The 17,500-nt window shown below is 41.4% G+C and overlaps 1 long non-coding RNA gene across 1 annotated transcript; it reads left to right on the top strand.

Annotated features, from left to right (window-relative positions):
- The first annotated feature begins 289 nt into the window (after positions 1–289).
- On the top strand, positions 290–1,649 carry LOC307249676. The gene is made up of 2 exons (XR_013844845.1): positions 290–539; positions 1,219–1,649. It is a non-coding gene; the product is annotated as an uncharacterized lncRNA (long non-coding RNA).
- The last annotated feature ends 15,851 nt before the right edge of the window (positions 1,650–17,500 follow it).

The following is a 17,500-nucleotide window of genomic DNA, read 5'->3' on the forward strand; positions in this document are numbered from 1 at the left end:
TACAAAACAGCTTCCAATAGATGTTGCAAATTTACAACAGTGGGTCTCAGAGGGTTAAAGGGAAAATTCGCCCATTTTCATGTGAATGGTATATCAGGGCCGAGTATATTAGTAGTCTATTGAAAAAAGCCCCCAAAAAATTGATCCGAATTGGCAGAGAGCACAATGATTTCGGATTTAAACTGATGACGCGTGGCTGACGTAGCCGTTTTTACAGTTCCTACAGGCCCCAGGATGCATTGCGCGGGGGGGTACGCTCTGCAGCCTGCCCAGATTCCGAGCTGCTCGCGTTCCCATGGTGACATACACACAGCACGGACCCGACCCGTGTAAGCAGTACAGTAATAGCGCGCTTCGTATTATTTCACTGTTGGACTACTACCACAAAGAAAACATGCCGTCCTGTAATGTGCCTAGATGCGCCAACTTTAGGAAACAGAAAAGAAGCAGGAGTAAGCTGAAGATACTAGGCCCTACCTGTTGCCTATTCACCGGCGTGATGCATAGCCCCAGCCCCGGGAAAAAGAATCCGAATGAAGGTAAGCTAACGTGAGCTAAATTGCATAGTAGCCTACTGTAGTTAGTATCAGTGTTTCCCCTACATTAATATTGTGCTGCCCACACCGCTGTTGAATATTGTGTCCCGGTGTAAGGCTGATAGATGGGGCAAGGAGGAATTAGTCTACCGGTTGTAGCTGTAGCCAAGTTACCTTAGCCGCTAAGCTACAGTTAGAAGTGAACTCGTGAGGGGGGCAGTAGGCCCCTCTGTGTATCCTTGAGGAAGATTTAGTTGCATTTGCAAGACTGTTTGTGTGTGACTGTGTGTTTGTTTTCCATGTGCATGGTTATTAGCGATGTTGTTAAAATGATCAGCTTTCCAAAACCATAAACAATTGCTATGCTGATGGTGATGGCTGGGTGATTAGCACTGATGTCCCTAGTCTTGTGTCGTCTTGGCTCTTCCTAATGCAAATGCATAGCCACACCCTGGCATACAGTATGCTTGGCTGCTAACATAAACATGATGTCTTCTTAGACAAAAGACTACTATTGTGTTAGTGCACTAACTGACTGACCTATCTATGGTTACATAGTGGTTTGTCTGTTTTATATATTTATTGCAACAGCAACATTATCTTTACAGTATAACACATTGATTTTTCTTTTGTCATCTCTTCAGTGCTGGCCTTGTGATACAATCATAATTTGTCATTTCAGGTGAGGTCCAAAGGAAGATGGTGTATTGTCCGAGGACCACGCACTCTGTTGTGAAGACTGTTTACATCCCGCACACACGCACCACTTCAGAGCATCCCTCGTAGAACTCGTCATCACATGAAGAAGGGACTGCTGCCTGCAAAGTGCTGACATCATCACTACAGCTCCCTCAGCCTGCCCTCCCTCACAACATGTCCAAAACCAACTACAGAAGAAGCTGCTGCTAAACATCACTCAATATTTCAACAGTAACTTGACGAAGGAAGCATTATGCTACAATTGTTTTTCCCAACACACTGGAAACTCAAAGCTTTTGAAAATGTTATTTTTCTTTTTTACATTTGTATATGTACATACTTTACAGTTGTGTGTAGAATAATGCACACTGTTTTACTTGCTTGTTATATTAAACTCTATCTATGCCTTATAAAGTGTTTGATTCTCTGAAACTATTTCACTTTTAGTTGATAAGTCAAACCTATGTATTAAAATGGTTACCTATGCAATGACAAAAAACAATCATGTTTATACAAAATTATTTTTATTTGTAAATACAGTCAAGGAGAATTGACACATTTTCACATGATTAAATCTCAATCAGTGTCCATAGTTAGCAGCAGTATTTACAGGTCAAAATATTTGATCATAGCTCATCCGTAGCTTCTACGTAGCGTCTTCTTCAGCCTGTCGCCTGTAGTGACCATTTGGAGATGGATATTTGGCTCTGATGCGCTGTATGACACAATCAGGTAAGACGATGCGGTCCCCTTGCCAAGTATCTCCCCTTTGGAGCACCCACTCAATCAAGAACCGACGTGTGACAAGTCGATTATGTCTAAAGAAATTAAAACACAAAACAAGTGGTTACTCTCCACAAAGCTATAATGTAACAATAGCAGCCAATGTAAGAACAAAAGACTGGTCATTTTATTTGACCTGTTGTAAAGGGTTCTTCTGAAAAGTGCTATAGACATGCTAAGTGCAACATCAGTGCAATGGCTCAGACAACACAATGTGACAAAGATAACGTTACAACATGCTAGAAAAAAATAATGTTACTCACTCAATGATCATCTGCCCTCCCGGTCTTGCTGGTATTTGTTGTCTTTTCCAAATTATTTTTGGGATATTGAAAATGTCTCTCGGTTTCTAATGGTGGTCCAGTTGTATTGTCTTACAAGGCTAACCCTAACCAAGGCTGAAACAGCTGCAGCCTCGGCCTCTCTGCATACTGTATTTCCTCGCTGAATTTCTTCAGCAGTGTAGGCTTCTCTGGCCCAACTAAATACCCTGCTGGTTCATTCCAGTCAGCCAACACACTTTTTAAAGTATCCTCATCCATATCGTCTGTGCCCGTGTGAAAAGATGCAATTTTCAATGCAGGAAATGATACAAGTAAACTGTCACGGACCATGGGCATGGACAGACGGTTTGTTTTGGTTCGCACGTGCTTTTAGAGCCCGCCCCCTGGATTCACAGAGAGGGGGGTTGGTGAGCTCGGCTCCAAGAGTCTGTAGTCTGCACGAGCTCTTCCTTGACACGGAAACGTCACAGAAACGTCACCGGTGAATGGATTTTTGAAGCTCGGCCCCCGCGAAACGGACGATGTTGAAAAAATACACGGGGATATAATGCAACCCAAAGGATATTATGGTAGATGAGTTAAGGTTGAAAATCGGCGAATTTTCCCTTTAAGAACTAGGCCTATTATCATACCATTACCTAACATTGTAAATGGATCCTGTTGTTTTGAATGCAAACCTTTTCACGTGATAGCTATTTGGTTACATTTTCAGCCAGATGATGTCATGTTTCTCTCTATTTCAAACATACAATTAATTTACGCTACAGCTTTGTTGTAGCTACCAAAATTGATGTTTGATGTGATTATTACGGATTATTACGCACAACAAATAAGAGTCATTCATCTGAGAAACCTTCCTATCCTATCTGCAGCTGCGGCTCCTTTTCTCTGCCTGTGCTTCTGTTAATTTGTCCGTACCAGAAATTGAAAATAAATATTTACACTTTCCGCCAGCAATGAGCTTCCGATTGTCTTTGTGCTGTTGACTCATTCTTAAATGGCTTACACAATGCAGCTGCAAAAAAAAATTGCTGCAGCCCGCACGAGGACACTCACTCAGTGCCGCAGGTTGTATATTTGAAGAGAGAGAGAGAGAGAGAGAGAGAGAGAGAGAAAAATATTTATTTTCTTTTGCAGCTCCGGATCCATCTGATGATAACAGAGAAGTTCTCTATTACTGTTACCATGGCGACTGGGAACAGGAAGGAAGTGGAATTGTTGCGGAGCTCAGCAGGACTTTCTGAATCACAGACAGAAATCCAGAACAAGTGATTACATTACAGCCTCTCGTGGTCCCAGAAGTCCTACTATTCTACTATTCTACTATTAACCCTCCCCTCCTTATTAGCATATGTATAGCTAGTGTTAGTAGCAATAGCGAGTTCTTATCACCACTCTTTGGACTCTAAAGCCACTGTCTTATCTGACCCCATTAGATTATCTATCAGCTTGCATAATCAGCCTCTGCAAACTCCCAGTGACCCGCAACTGTGTGTGTGTGTGTGTGTGTGTGTGTGTGTGTGTGTGTGTGTGTGTGTGTGTGTGTGTGTGTGTGTGTGTGTGTGTGTGTGTGTGCGTGTGCGTGTGCGTGCTGAAAACCAAATCAAGCTGTGAGGCTGTCAACGGGGTGACTGTGCCCTGATTACAGAAGTGACTCAGTCCCCATTCACACTTAAAATGCACACTGCTAAAGTGCTCATGTACTGTAAAAGAAATTCAGTGTAAATACACAGCCTAGGTTCTGTAGACTGGCATGTTGCTATAGCTCCGGTGGCCCCCTTTGTTTATATACCCTTTGTTTACATACTAGCCTAGGCTGTGTATGAACACTTTTTTTCAGCTTGCACACGGTAAAGCTAGGTAGCAGGTGGTGAGGAGGTATTCACTGATTTTGAGAAAGTGATTTTTTTTTTCAACAAGCATTTTCCAGAATCACTGACTCCACCTTTAACGTTGCGTTATTCTGTATCAGAAACCGTACTTTTTACTCACTGTATGGGGCAAAATATGTATTTCTATCAGCAATCAATAGTGTCATGATGAAGACATCTTAACTTTCACATTAACAAATTACATTATTAGCTTTTATTACATTAAAAACTGAAAAAATTATCACGTTATCGGCCGTCATTACCTCAGCTGACCTTCAGCTCACACTTATCTGCTCCCTATTTCTCTAATCAGCCAAACACCGGTCCTGCTTCACTTATTCCCGGCCAGTCTGTGAACTCTGCAGCCTTTGCCTGCTTTTGACCTCAATAAACTAGAAATGTTATCTTACCCGAAATGCATTTGCAACATTTTGGGCTGAAGCTCTCTGTCTTTTTGAGTCTAATAAACACATTGTATTAATGCTATGTATCTTTCAACAGCCAGTTTGTGTACGCATTGAGTGATTTGACAGCATTATCTAAAATGCCGAGGTATTCTTTCAACTTCTGCTAAGGTTCACTTTTATTTATTCATGTGCTTTATTAGGAGTAAAAATGGGTTATCAACTATCATCTTACAATGTTATTTTTCATATTTAAAAGTGCTCCGAGGAACTTTCAGTTTGTGTTCATTCTTGCACCCCCTTTGGACAAAAGCGGTAGTGTTTTTACTATGCCAGCTGTTGTTCCTGGGTGAGCGTACCCATGACAAAGGCATTAAGAAATACTATATAAAAATAGAATTCTTTGCACTGATGGTCTCGTCTGCTGTTACTATTAATTCATGATCATCAGAGGAAACATGAGACTGTTTCAGAAATGTTTAAAAGAGAAAAAAATAATAATAATTAAAATAACAGAAAATGTATACATCTACATACCTATACAGTATATATTTATACATAATAGAAAATAAAAAGATAATAAACTAAATTGTAATGCTGAGGTGCTCTTGAGCAAGGCCCAGCTTCTCCATATGGCATGTATCTCATTGACAGTTCGAGTTAAATTCTCCTGGCTACCTCCAGATGTCTGGGCTGAAAAGTGTTCACAGCCTTTTGCTCCAGAACCGTTCCCCGAGTGAATACAGATTTGAGAAGTTACCCTTTAATCCTCCAATAAGCGCCCCTGCCTGATGTGCTGAGAAAGCCCAGAAAGCATTGCTCCCCTGGCCTGAATGTTAAACTCCATGAACTGTTGTTTGCCATGTGCAATTGGATTGAACTACATTGCGTTGTTATATAACATTACAGGAGGATTCCCAGCAGAGTGGACTGCACACACAAGAATATAAAAAATGCATATTAGCAAAAAACTTTAGATTTTTAATTTTTTGCTTTAATTTTTTTCCCCTTCGTTCCTTTAAGATGCTCTGAGGAATTTTCAGTTTGTGTTCATTCTTGCACCTTTTTTTTTAGCATTCTTTGCACTGATAATTATACACACCAGTGTAAAATGAAGAAAAACGTGGCTCTGCCTGTTTTCAGATAAAAAAAATGTAGCTTTAAATTCAGATTTCGACTGCATTTTTAAACAGTTCAGAGTCACGAACACCCAGACGGAGAAGCTGACCTCGAGCTGTGTCACCAAGACTCGCAGAAGAATGTTAATTCATAAAAGGAAGAAACTTAGCATTGCATAAGCATATCTCGGTACGGCTTGCTATATTCATTCAATATTTAGATGGCTGTTGTGCAGAGATTTAATTCAAGGTTTTCTCTATAGTGTCAATATGACAAGCCTATGAATGGAAATTAATCTAAAAGGTTATTCCACCAATTTTAACAAGTGATATGTTCAACAAAATTAAGTGCCTTTGCAGATACATTATTGAAAAGTGTTTCTTCGAGGAATATAAAAAGTATTTTCTGTTGCTACATATCAGTATGTAAAGCTTTGCCAGGGTCGTCTTTGCCCAAATGTATAGATAATTCACTGGAGTATACTCTTATGAAGCAGTCCCCAGATGCCAAGTGGTGCAGAGATGAGGCTTCATTTCATTCTTAATATATCATAAAGATTGAGTTAAAGGTGGTGTCAGCGATTCTGGACGCTTGTTGTCAAAATAACTTTTTGTCAAAAGCAGTGAATATCCAAATAGATTCCGCTACCTGTCCGTACTGTGTATGCGCTGAAAGCTATTCTGTTGTTAATACACAGCCTAGGCTTTGTAAACTGGTATGTAAACAAAGGGGGTGTGCTGTCAACAAAGGGGGCCAACCAGCTAGCAACATGCCTGTTTACAGAGCCTTTAAGGCCAGGACACACCAGTCCGACACGTTCCGACTACCCAAAAACTGGAGTCGCCGTTTCAGGAAGCTCCAGTCTTTCCGTCGCGGCCAGGGGTGGACTGGGACAAAAATTCAGCCCTGGCATTTTTGGCCATGGCAGCCCACCATGATTATTTATACGATATGTGGAGGCAGGGGCGTTGCTCCAAATTCTGGGCCCCTATACAGGAAGTCCTGATGGGCCCTCTGAGAGGCAGTCTTACAATACAAACATGTAAAAGCTATGTTTGTCTATAGTCCAAAACGTATGAGTGACTGGTCACTCTCTGAGCCAGATAACAACACAATGTTTCTATTGATGAATGACCAAATCATTACGCGTACTTGAACACAACCCCTGGTCTAATGACTCTTAATAACCATGCACACACACAGTGTTTCTCACAGGAATTTGGGAGACTGTGTCGTGGACCCTGGACCTTCTAGAGGGGTCCGGGGGAATGCTCCCCCGGAAGATTTTTTTTCAAATGTTAAAGTAAAATTCATCAATCTGGTGCACTTTGAAGAGAAAACTAAGGATAAATCAACTGTTTCCTATGTAAGCTATTTAGTAGGCTATTATTTGCTGGAATAATGTATAGACACAGATGACCAAAAAGCAGAAAGAAGAAATGTACATGTTTAAAAAATCCAGTCAGTTTCGGGAATTTTTTTCCTTTGTTTGTATTTTTTAATGGCCCTATATAGGCCCCTGATCTTCGTAGCCCCGAACAATGTTATTTAAAAAATAACATAAATGTACTGACGAATGAAAGGCCCATGAAATCTTTTTTTTCCCTAAATAACGTTTTTCTGGGCCTTCAAAGATCAGGGGCCTATATTGAGCCAGTAAAAAAAAATATATATATATATATATATATATATTTTTTTTTTGGGTGCAGCCCCCCTCTGCCTTGGGCCCCCCAAGCCTGTCCGCAGTCCGACGGCCCTGAACGTAACTGACCATTGTCAGATGCTCATAATTACGGAGTAGAAGTTGAATGCATGATAATACAATTTAATGCAGCCTCTGAATGGGCGGCCCTCTGCTGTGTGTGTGATTGGGCCAGGCCCAGCCTAGAACCAATTATAATGAGTAATGGCCTGGGACAAAGTTTTATTTAACTTTCAGGTGAAGTTGACAGCCTGCACGCACAATTATATGTCCATGGCACTCCCGAGAGGGAAGGGCCCTCGGCCCTCGGCTGTGTGACTTGGCCAGGCCGGGCCGAGTCACACAGCCGAGGGTCCATAAAAAAAAAAAAAAAAAAAAAAAAAAAAAGATTTTTATTTTTTTTAATTTTTTTATAAATGGACCCGGCCCGGCCCAAAATGCCTGCCGGCCCACCGGGACGATGCCCGGTATGCCAGATGGCCAGTCCACCCCTGGTCGCGGCCCAAAAACACACCGAGACGACTGCTTATTTTCCGTACGTCCCGCGCTTGTAATGTCTCCACAACAGCAGGCGGCGCTAATCTGTATTGTGGCCCGAAAAAATACGAAAGCCGGAAATGATGGGACAGCTCTCTAGAGCATAAACATAGATAGAAATACGTATTTATATTTATGGACCATAAGAGCACAATTTTTAGCAGAGTGTCGAGCATGGTGTCGAGCAGTCAACAAGGGTTGATGCATGTGAGTACTCGCAAAACGAAACGAACAAACACATTAAAACGATGGCTAGCTGTTGTTAGCTGTTTGTGCTACCCGCCTCACTTCCGGGCTTCACTGATTCGCTAGCCCTCCACCAATCAAATTGCTCCAAATGAAAGACGGTCGGCCGCCGATTGAACATGTTCAATCGGCGGCCGACAGGCTCAAAACAAGCCCGACGACCTCTACGGCGGCCGACGTCACGGCACACACCAAACAGATTCGTCTTTTTTTTTGACGACGGCGATTATCGGGCTGGTGTGTCCTGGCCTTTAGGCTGTGTTTTAACAATGGATTTCTTTTCAGGACACACACAGGACAGAAATATGGCGGAACTTGAGGAGATAGGCCTATTCACTGATTTTGACAAAAAGTTATTTTGACAACGAGCAACCTCCAGAATAGCTAACTCCACCTTTAAATGATGACACCATCGGTCTTGACAACATCATTCTTTGGTGTTCAGACTACAAGCAAACGTGTGCAGACACTCCATGTAATGTAATGTGCTTTATTATAGAGGTGTACATGTGTTACAATATCAGTGATGATGAGAGCTCTCTGGGGGATTCAAAAATAATCATGAATGTTCTTTCCACATTGTGATCTCATTATGTGCTCTCACAGTGTGTTCTCGTTTCATTTAAAAGCTCTTAATTGTCTCCATGGCTAATTCAGCTAATTTTTTCGTTCATTTTTTTATTGCCTTTCTCTCTCTGTCTCTCTCTCCCTCTCTCTGCCTCCCTCTCTCTCTCCTTCTCTCTCCCTCTCTCTCTCCCTCTGTCTCTCTCTCTCTCTGTCTCTCTATCTCTCCCTCTCTCTCTCTTTCTCTGTCTCTCTCTCCCTCTCTCTCTCATCTGGTGTCAGATGAGAGCTCGGGCTCTGTGTCAGTGCTACTGGTCTGCAAATATGATTCTAAGCTTAAGAGCAGAGTAGCTGAGATGTCTGCATCTGTTTGTGTGTGTGTGTGATTGTGTTCACACACACACACACACACACACACACACACACACATATCACAGTTAGTCGTATCCCTTTAATAATAAGATGGATTCCTGCCCACGTAGTAATGGCTTTGTAAATTCCACCTGAGAATAAAGAATATATTTAATTAGCAAGATGTTTTCAAATGATTTTCTTAAACAAGAAAGAATAACAGGAAAAGGATGAATGTAGAAACAGGCTGACATTGAAGTTGTGCTATGCTAAGAAATAGTTTTTTGTTTTGAGCATTTTCTTTATGCCATGCCTGAAATAATAAACGCAGCAGTTTCTAACCTGGGGGTCTTGAACCCCAGTGTTTTCCAAGATGAATCTTCTGGATGAAAATAAATAGGGAAATAAATCTGTAACACAAAAAAAATGTATTCTATATTTTTTCCTCACATTTTCACTTTTTTTAAGAACAAAAATTCTGTAAACTCTCAAATCTTCTGCTATTAGAGGAAACGCACAATTTAGTTTAACTGCTCTTAACTCGTATCCACACTTAAGGTATAACCAGTGGTGAAGGGTCACAGCAACACCAGTAACCATGAGTTGGAGGGTTCGATCCCCGGCACTGGACAGGAGGGTGTTATTTGTAAAACTCGTGGTGGCATCGTATTACATCAGTCTTTGAGCAAGACCCTTAACCCTGAACTACTCCAGAGGCGCTGCACTACGGCTGACCCTGCGCTCTGACCCCCTCCGAAGTGCGGTAACTTAAGAGGGTATATGTGAAAAGACGAATTTCAATGTGCCATGTGTACATTGACTAATAAAGATATCTTACCTTAAACCCCATATTATATCAATGATAAATTTGCAGTTTTTACTTCGTTCTTCCTGCTTCTCTCCACCCCAGAATGTCTGTCCAATGAATGAATGACCTCAGATCACGTGTGGTTTTACTTCTTAATGCTGGTTCATTTGCAAAAGGGGCAATATGAAAGTGGACCACACCAAAAAAAAAAAATCTAAATTCTATTTGGTCTGGACCAAAGCAAGTGAACTAACGGACTTTCCATGTGTGAATACACCCTTAGTGGCCAAATGGAACAAAGAATTAACCCTAAAATCAGCAAAAAAATATCCTGTAGATCCAACCTTTACCTGTTAATACAGTAATATTCACTACTTGTGTCCACACACTTGTTTGTTTAAATTTCTTGCTCATATCATTTTCTACACTTTATTGACAGAGATTTAGACTCTGATATTATGGGTCTTATTATGTTTTACCACTTTATCTTCACTCACAGTAAAGCTTATCTCATAAAATTTAAAATGTCGATGTAACTCTGGAACACCTGCTGCATTTGCCATTGCCACTCTCAGATTGCACATTATGTAACGGTTGAGCGGCTGGGCTTTTTAAAGGTGATTCAGTGAATGAATGTGAATGTGTGAATGAGTTTATATTCTGTCTGTCTGTCTGTCTGTCTGTCTGTCTGTCTGTCTGTCTGTCTGTCTGTCTGTCTGTCTGTCTGTCTGTCTGTCTGTCTGTCTGTCTGTCTCTCTCTCTCAGTTGGCTGTGATGGTTGCTGTATGGTCTCTGCCTGGCTGTGACGGGGTCAAGTTAAATCTGCCCTCTCTCGCTCTTTCAGCTAACAAGCTGCACACACTTCTGACAGTGACACATGGTGTGCTCTTTGAGCTGAAAACAGATCATAATTGGAAGACTTTCTGCAGTAGGCAGGAGAGGCTGGGGGCTGATTTGTTATATAGGCTATACAGTTCTTTTTCTGTTGCTCATCCTTAATCTTCTGCTCATTTGTTGTGCTTTGTTTTGTGAAGCTGTTGTCATTGTGTCACAGTCTTTCTCTAAATGTGTGTAACGCTGCCCCCTCTTCCCTCCTCTCAAATTGCAAATTGAAATTCTAAATTGTTTCTTATTTATTCAATGGTGTGACCACAATCTTAAGTACCAATCTAGAACACTCCCTCGAAGGCTTCCAAGTCCATGTTGGATTTAAAGTTGAGACTGGAAACTCATTGGAACATTAGAAACAGCGGAATCACTACAGAGGCCATTATCAGCTCTTCTGGAGATTTTGATTTTGTCACACAATTTCCTTTATCAGATATGAATTGTTTTGATGAGGACAAAACAGACAAGAAGTCCTTAAAATGTTAGGATAAAATTAAAAAATTTGAACAATTCCAGGACAACGGGGCATTTCATTTATTTGACCGCGTCTATAAGCTTCTCTGTGTATCGGTTTGATTCCCTTGTGTGGCCTGTGTTTTGTGTATATGGGACAGCCTTCTGCTCATAACCAGTTGCCCCTATAGTGGAATTAATAATGTTATGAAGTTGTTTATTGACTTTTTATATGGTACGCAACTTGGTTTTTATGTCTTGATTCACGCTGCAATCTCTCTCTCTCTCTCTCTCTCTCTCTCTCTCTCTCTCTCTCTCTCTGACTAGTTCACTGACTGTGGGAAAGTCTTGGCCTGTCCTTGGCCCTGGTGCGAGAGGTTCCACCATGTGATCAGAGGCGACAGATTCCCCACATATCAGACGACTCGGGTGTCTACGTCCGCTTCCTGCCTCCGCTGACACACACACACACACACACACACACGCACACGCACACACACACACACACACACACACACACACACACACACACACACACACACACACACACACACACACACACACACACACACTGACACCTTAACCCCATCAGCATCCAGTCTTCCTTCCTGTCCTGTGCTCGGGCCCAGTCTGAGTCCACACAGCTGCTGACCGTCTCAGGTTTCTCCTAAAATAGAAGCTATGACCATTAACGTCCAACGTGCTAACGGTAAGCTTCCTGTTGAAGCAATGATGGGCGTGTAGGGTTACAAAGAGGGCTAGGGACCCTTATAGATGTGTTCAAACTAAATAGAATAAAAGAGGCTATTTTGCGAATTTGACCTAGAAATACGAAGATTTTGTTGTGTTTCCAAAAAGATGCTGACAACTGTAGTTTACGGGCAACAGAGAACTCTTTTTCTGACGAGCAATGCTCAAAAAATGCTTCCAGTAATTGAAAGGGAGAAAAATGAGAAGAAAACACTAAAACGCTTATTATTATGGCTGCATCTTCTTCCCAATGTTCAAACTGCAAACTAACTAACTCTTGCTTACTCTAGGCCTTCTTCATTTTGAGTTTGAAAGCAGAAGAACTGTACGGAAAGCTGGTTCCAGGTTGGCAACAACTCTAAGCTGGTCTAGAACCAAGAACTGCTCACATCAGAGAGTGTGTTTGTGTGTGTGTGTGTGTGTGTGTGTGTGGGGGGGGGGGGGGTTGAGTACCTTGACCAACAAGAAGAACTAAAACTTTGTGACGGCCCAGAGACATAATCGAAATGCAATAGTTAAGTTATTATTAGTCAATTTACAGGAGGCACATTGAAATTTGTCTGCCATAGTACAGTATCAAGGATACAATGGTAGAGATGGTGGGCACCACTATAGTTTTACAACTAACACCCTCCTGTCCGGTGCCGGGTATCGTCCCAGCGACCTCATGGTTACTGGTCGGTCGGCCCCTCTTCCTCTAGAGTCTAGACCATCCTACCAACCAGATAGCGATGACGACAAGCAGCATAAATACTCTGGAGCAGACTAGATTAGATACCCATGTAGGCTTGCAATGTGAAGCCAGTAGCAACACTTGTAAAGATGCGATTTAGTTGGTGTTGTCCTATAAGTAGTGCTTATGGGAAATCATAAGGACATATACAGATATGTACAGCCACAATGACGTATAGCTCTCTAGCCCGTGGAAATGCAAACTGGTGCTTAGAAAGGTTCCCAAGTTGAACCAACAACTGTCAAGGTTAACCAAGTTCACAATTGTGGAAACGGAGTATAATTCATGACAGCGAGGCAGGATCCAGAAACTGAAGCAGCTAAATGGAATTCAGCCATCATTAATTTTAAGATTTACAACACCTGTGGTTTTTTCTCACTGTGACATGTCAAAATGTCTCCAGTGAATAGGGCATATCGCCTCTCTGGCAGTGTACACACACACACAGCAGCCCTTTTCAAAATGATTCTTCGCCAGGTTGTCTTCTGTGCAATCCAGCCTATCCACTCCAGCCCACTTGTCTCGTTATGACCTTTTTCCCTGTCTTTTTTAGCGCGTTTTACCTGTCAGCCATTACCCTGCAGGATTTTGATTGCCTGTTTCTGGCTGCCTGCTTGTTATCGGACCCTGCTTCTCTCCATCGACAAAATAAACTTTCCTTACACTGTACCTATTAGCCTCCCGAGTTATTAAATTGACTAGAGCAGAGTTGAGACTGGATGTGGCAAGGCAACATTTACTTAGTGTGGCATGGCAAAATGAACAGTGGAACAGAAAAATATCATGGTCCAGAGTTGTGAGCATAAATTGCACAAGCTTAGAGGGCTAACAAGAGCCCAAAGCCGACAAAGTTGTACAGCTTTTTATATCAATCATTTTGTTGTCATTTTTGCATCAATCAAAGTCACTCTTTAAATCAATTTGGACCACTAGAATCTCACTTCCTCTGCTGCTAAATATTTGTTGAAAATCTAATTAAGGAAATAAAAGAACAGATCATCATTTTTTATTTTTGTAAATCTCCTACAACAAACTTTTAAATGTTTTAATTTTAATGAAACATTCTTATTTGTCCAACCAACGAGACAATCAGAACAGAATGCTATTTGATTGGATGGATTGATTGATTGATTGATTGTCTTTATTTCGAACATGCAAGGAATAAAACATTTTTTAAAAATAGTAATAGATGAATAAATACAAAACTAAAAACTACAGTTTACATATGTCCACAGCTGTGTTACAGAGGCTCCACTGAATTTCTGTATATACAGTAACTCTCACAAATAGCTATTTGCCTCTTGGAGCTTTGCAATCTGTAAACCATTACAACTGCTGTCCTTAACTGCTCTATTTGTATAAGGGAAAACTCCCCATACTTGTAGAAAATGATAATACAAATCAGCCCCTCAGCTGGTTGATTCAGGGGGTGAGTAATTATTGAGTCAGAGCGGTCAGTGTGATTTTCAGTCAGCGGTTCAATGGAAAAGAGGCCCTTATCTGATGAGTAGGTGTTATCAAGGACTATTTCTGCTCCGAGTGCCAACAGACAAGCTCAAGTGTTTCCTGTGTTCAGTCATACGCTCACATGCACACACGCGCACACACACACACACACACACACACAGACACACACACACACACACACACACACACACACACACACACACACACACACACACACACACACACTGAGATTATCCCATACACCTTTGCGCACACACGCATACACACACACACATACCAGTGTTGGGGTGAAGCACTGATGAAATCCTGACACACCAAACCCTCAAGGCAATCAGGGAGAGGGGGAAGTTTGAGAGAACACACACTCACTCGCACACCAAACTCAATATTCTCTCACCATAGCATTAACCACTATGTTGAAGGGTGAGGGTATTAGTTGCTCTACGCATGTGTATATGTCTATTTGTATAAACATGTGCTTATGTGTTGAGGTGTCTGTATACATTTAATAGTGATGTTGGGATTAACTTTTGTGGATATGCGCTGAAATCTCACCTCTCTTAAAGCCATAGTGTGTAACTTTTTCATACATAAATGAATCGTTTGGTGACGTTCAAGCCATCACCAAACGAGTTGTGCAAACTTGATTAAGCTAAGTCGGCGCCACAAAACTCTCTCTGTATTTCTCAGTATGGCAGCAGCGTTTACAAACTGGTCGCCCCCTCCCTCGACACTGGCGCAGTAGCTCAGAAAAATCCCAAGAAGCGCCCACGAAATGTTTCAGTTGTTGATAGCCTATATACGCTGAAATCTCCCCTCTCAATAACCAGGATGGCTTTCGTCAGATACTCCAGCAGCACTGTGAGAATGCTTTGATCCGACATGTTCACAGATGAGACTCTACAACATCTGCTCTTCCTCTCAGCCTACCTTGTTGCTACTCGTGCACTAGTCAGGCTGGTCCCGAGGGTCCACCAGGCAGGGCTCATTACCTTTAGAGACTTTAAGATTATACTTTTAAAGGTGCTCTGAGGAACTCTCAGTTTGTCTTTATTCTAGCGGCCTCTTTCGACAACAACGGTAGTGTTTTTAAGACGCCAGAAGTCGTTCTTGGGTGAGTGTACCTGGACAAAGGCATTAAGAAAAACAAAATAAAAATGGCGTTCTCCGTTATGATGGTCTAGTTTGCTGTTACATGTAATTTATGCTCATGTTTCAGAAATGTTTAAAAGTTCCTCACGAGGATTTGAATTTTGTCAAAAATATGCGGATGGCTTGATACAAGACCATGGTGTTCTGATGTATATTAAAATAAAGCAACGTTGAAGACATGGTCAGGGGTTGATTACACCGCTTGGAGAATATTAGAAACAGCAAGAGCAGACTTAATGGGAAGACCTGTTGTTATGGTTACCTGCCATTTAATGTACAGAACTGATTCAGAACAAAAGGTTAAGTTGTCGACCACAATTATGTTGAAGTTGTCTGATTTACATGAGCTATTTACAGCAAGGCTCTAGACTCAGTAACGTGTAGTGTTTGTTGTCAGACTGTCAGCTTGAAATGACTAACACTGTCTCAACGGTCATGACCTGTCGCATTAGTACCCAAACACAGCAGTTGATTACACAGCATAGTTCTGTATTAACCAGTCTAAACAGAAAATTCATCTTTCTTGCTAGTAAAAGGTCTTAGCTCCAGCTTTGTTTATAACTGTGAAAGACGTTGAAACACCTGCTTGTTAAAGGTGCACTATAATAATTTTGACACTTATTGCCACACACGATTTTTATAATGATATGTAGTATTTTTCTATCTCTACTGCATCTACCTGCCTGTTTGTCTGTTCAACTCTTTACGGGAATAATATACGGCAGTTCGGATGTGCCTGGATCATTAAAGTTAAAACGGTTGTACTAGGTTACAGCGGGCTCTCCCTGATTCATTAATAATCCATTGGAGAGCAGTTCACCTCCAGACAGCAGGAATACTAACTAACATCTTCCTCTCCCCATTCACATACTCTCCCTTCTTCCTCTGTGTGTGTGTGTGTGTGTGTGTGTGTGTGTGTGTGTGTGTGTGTTCTAATAAATGATGCAGAGGATAAATTCTGCCCGTCTAGAGGTCAAATGGGAGAGAGGTGCCGGATGTCTCATGTTTACCATCTAATTGGTTTTGCTTAATTTAGCCTGTGGCTGGTGTTGGGTGGATTTCCTCAATCTCCAACATGGTGCATTTCTCTTTTACCTAAAGTTTGGGGTCAGATGGAAGACATGTTATGTAACGTGATAAAAAAAACATGTATCGTTTTTCTCATCTTGAGATTGTGTAGGTGAGTTTTGATTAAATATCTAACAATGACTTGAACAGCAGATATAGGGGTATGATTGGTGCCGTTTTGGTCGTACTGTGTTTGGAGAAACCATAATCTCATGTCTACACAGAAAGCGTTTTAGCCACCCAACTCATATTAGTCACTCTATTAATTTAGCTTTATGTTCTAATTTTTTTTTCAACCATAAAGTCACCTCTTCAAAAATCTTGTTTTGTCTCTCCCAGAGCACATGTACATCAAATACAATCTACATCACAAAATGAAAGACAAATAGAATCAAGAATCATTCAAAACAATAAGTCATATGTAACCAAGATATATACCAGTAAATCGTTCCATAAACATGATAGTAGTAGCAATGTAATAATGTATTGTACAACTGCGTTTAAGTGGGTTAATTGTATTTTGCTCCATTTCTTTAATTAAGTTCAACACAGCAAGACAAGCATTTAAAAAAGCAGTTGTTGTTGTTGTTGTTGTTGTTATTGACAAACAGGTTGAAGGTGCCCTATACCTGTAACAGCAGACCGGACTGAACCAACGTATAGGGGTATAAGGGGAAGGTGGACGAGCGGATAACATTAATGATTCATGGTCTGGGGTCTGGCTGTTTGTTGGTTCCTGGCAGAGAGCCCAACGTCCCTCCAGGCCCGCACTAAACCATGATGTCATGCTTTAGAGTATCGATTAAACCCAACCCTCGAACACATCACTCACTCTGCCTGTGTCTTTCTCTATTGTTCTCTGTATTGCTCTCTTCGTTTCTGTCACACACACACACACACACACACACACACACACACACACACACACACACACACACACACACACACACACACACACGCACACACACACAACCTTACCTCATCGTGTCCATCATCAGAAACCAGATGCGTCCCACTAAAACAATAAAGCTCCCATCCAGCGAGTCATAAAACACATCATAATCGGATGGGCCACGCCAAGATCG

Source organism: Ammodytes marinus (genome assembly GCF_949987685.1).
Source record: "Ammodytes marinus genome assembly, chromosome: 4".
In the NCBI taxonomy this organism is placed as follows: Eukaryota; Metazoa; Chordata; class Actinopteri; order Uranoscopiformes; family Ammodytidae; genus Ammodytes; species Ammodytes marinus.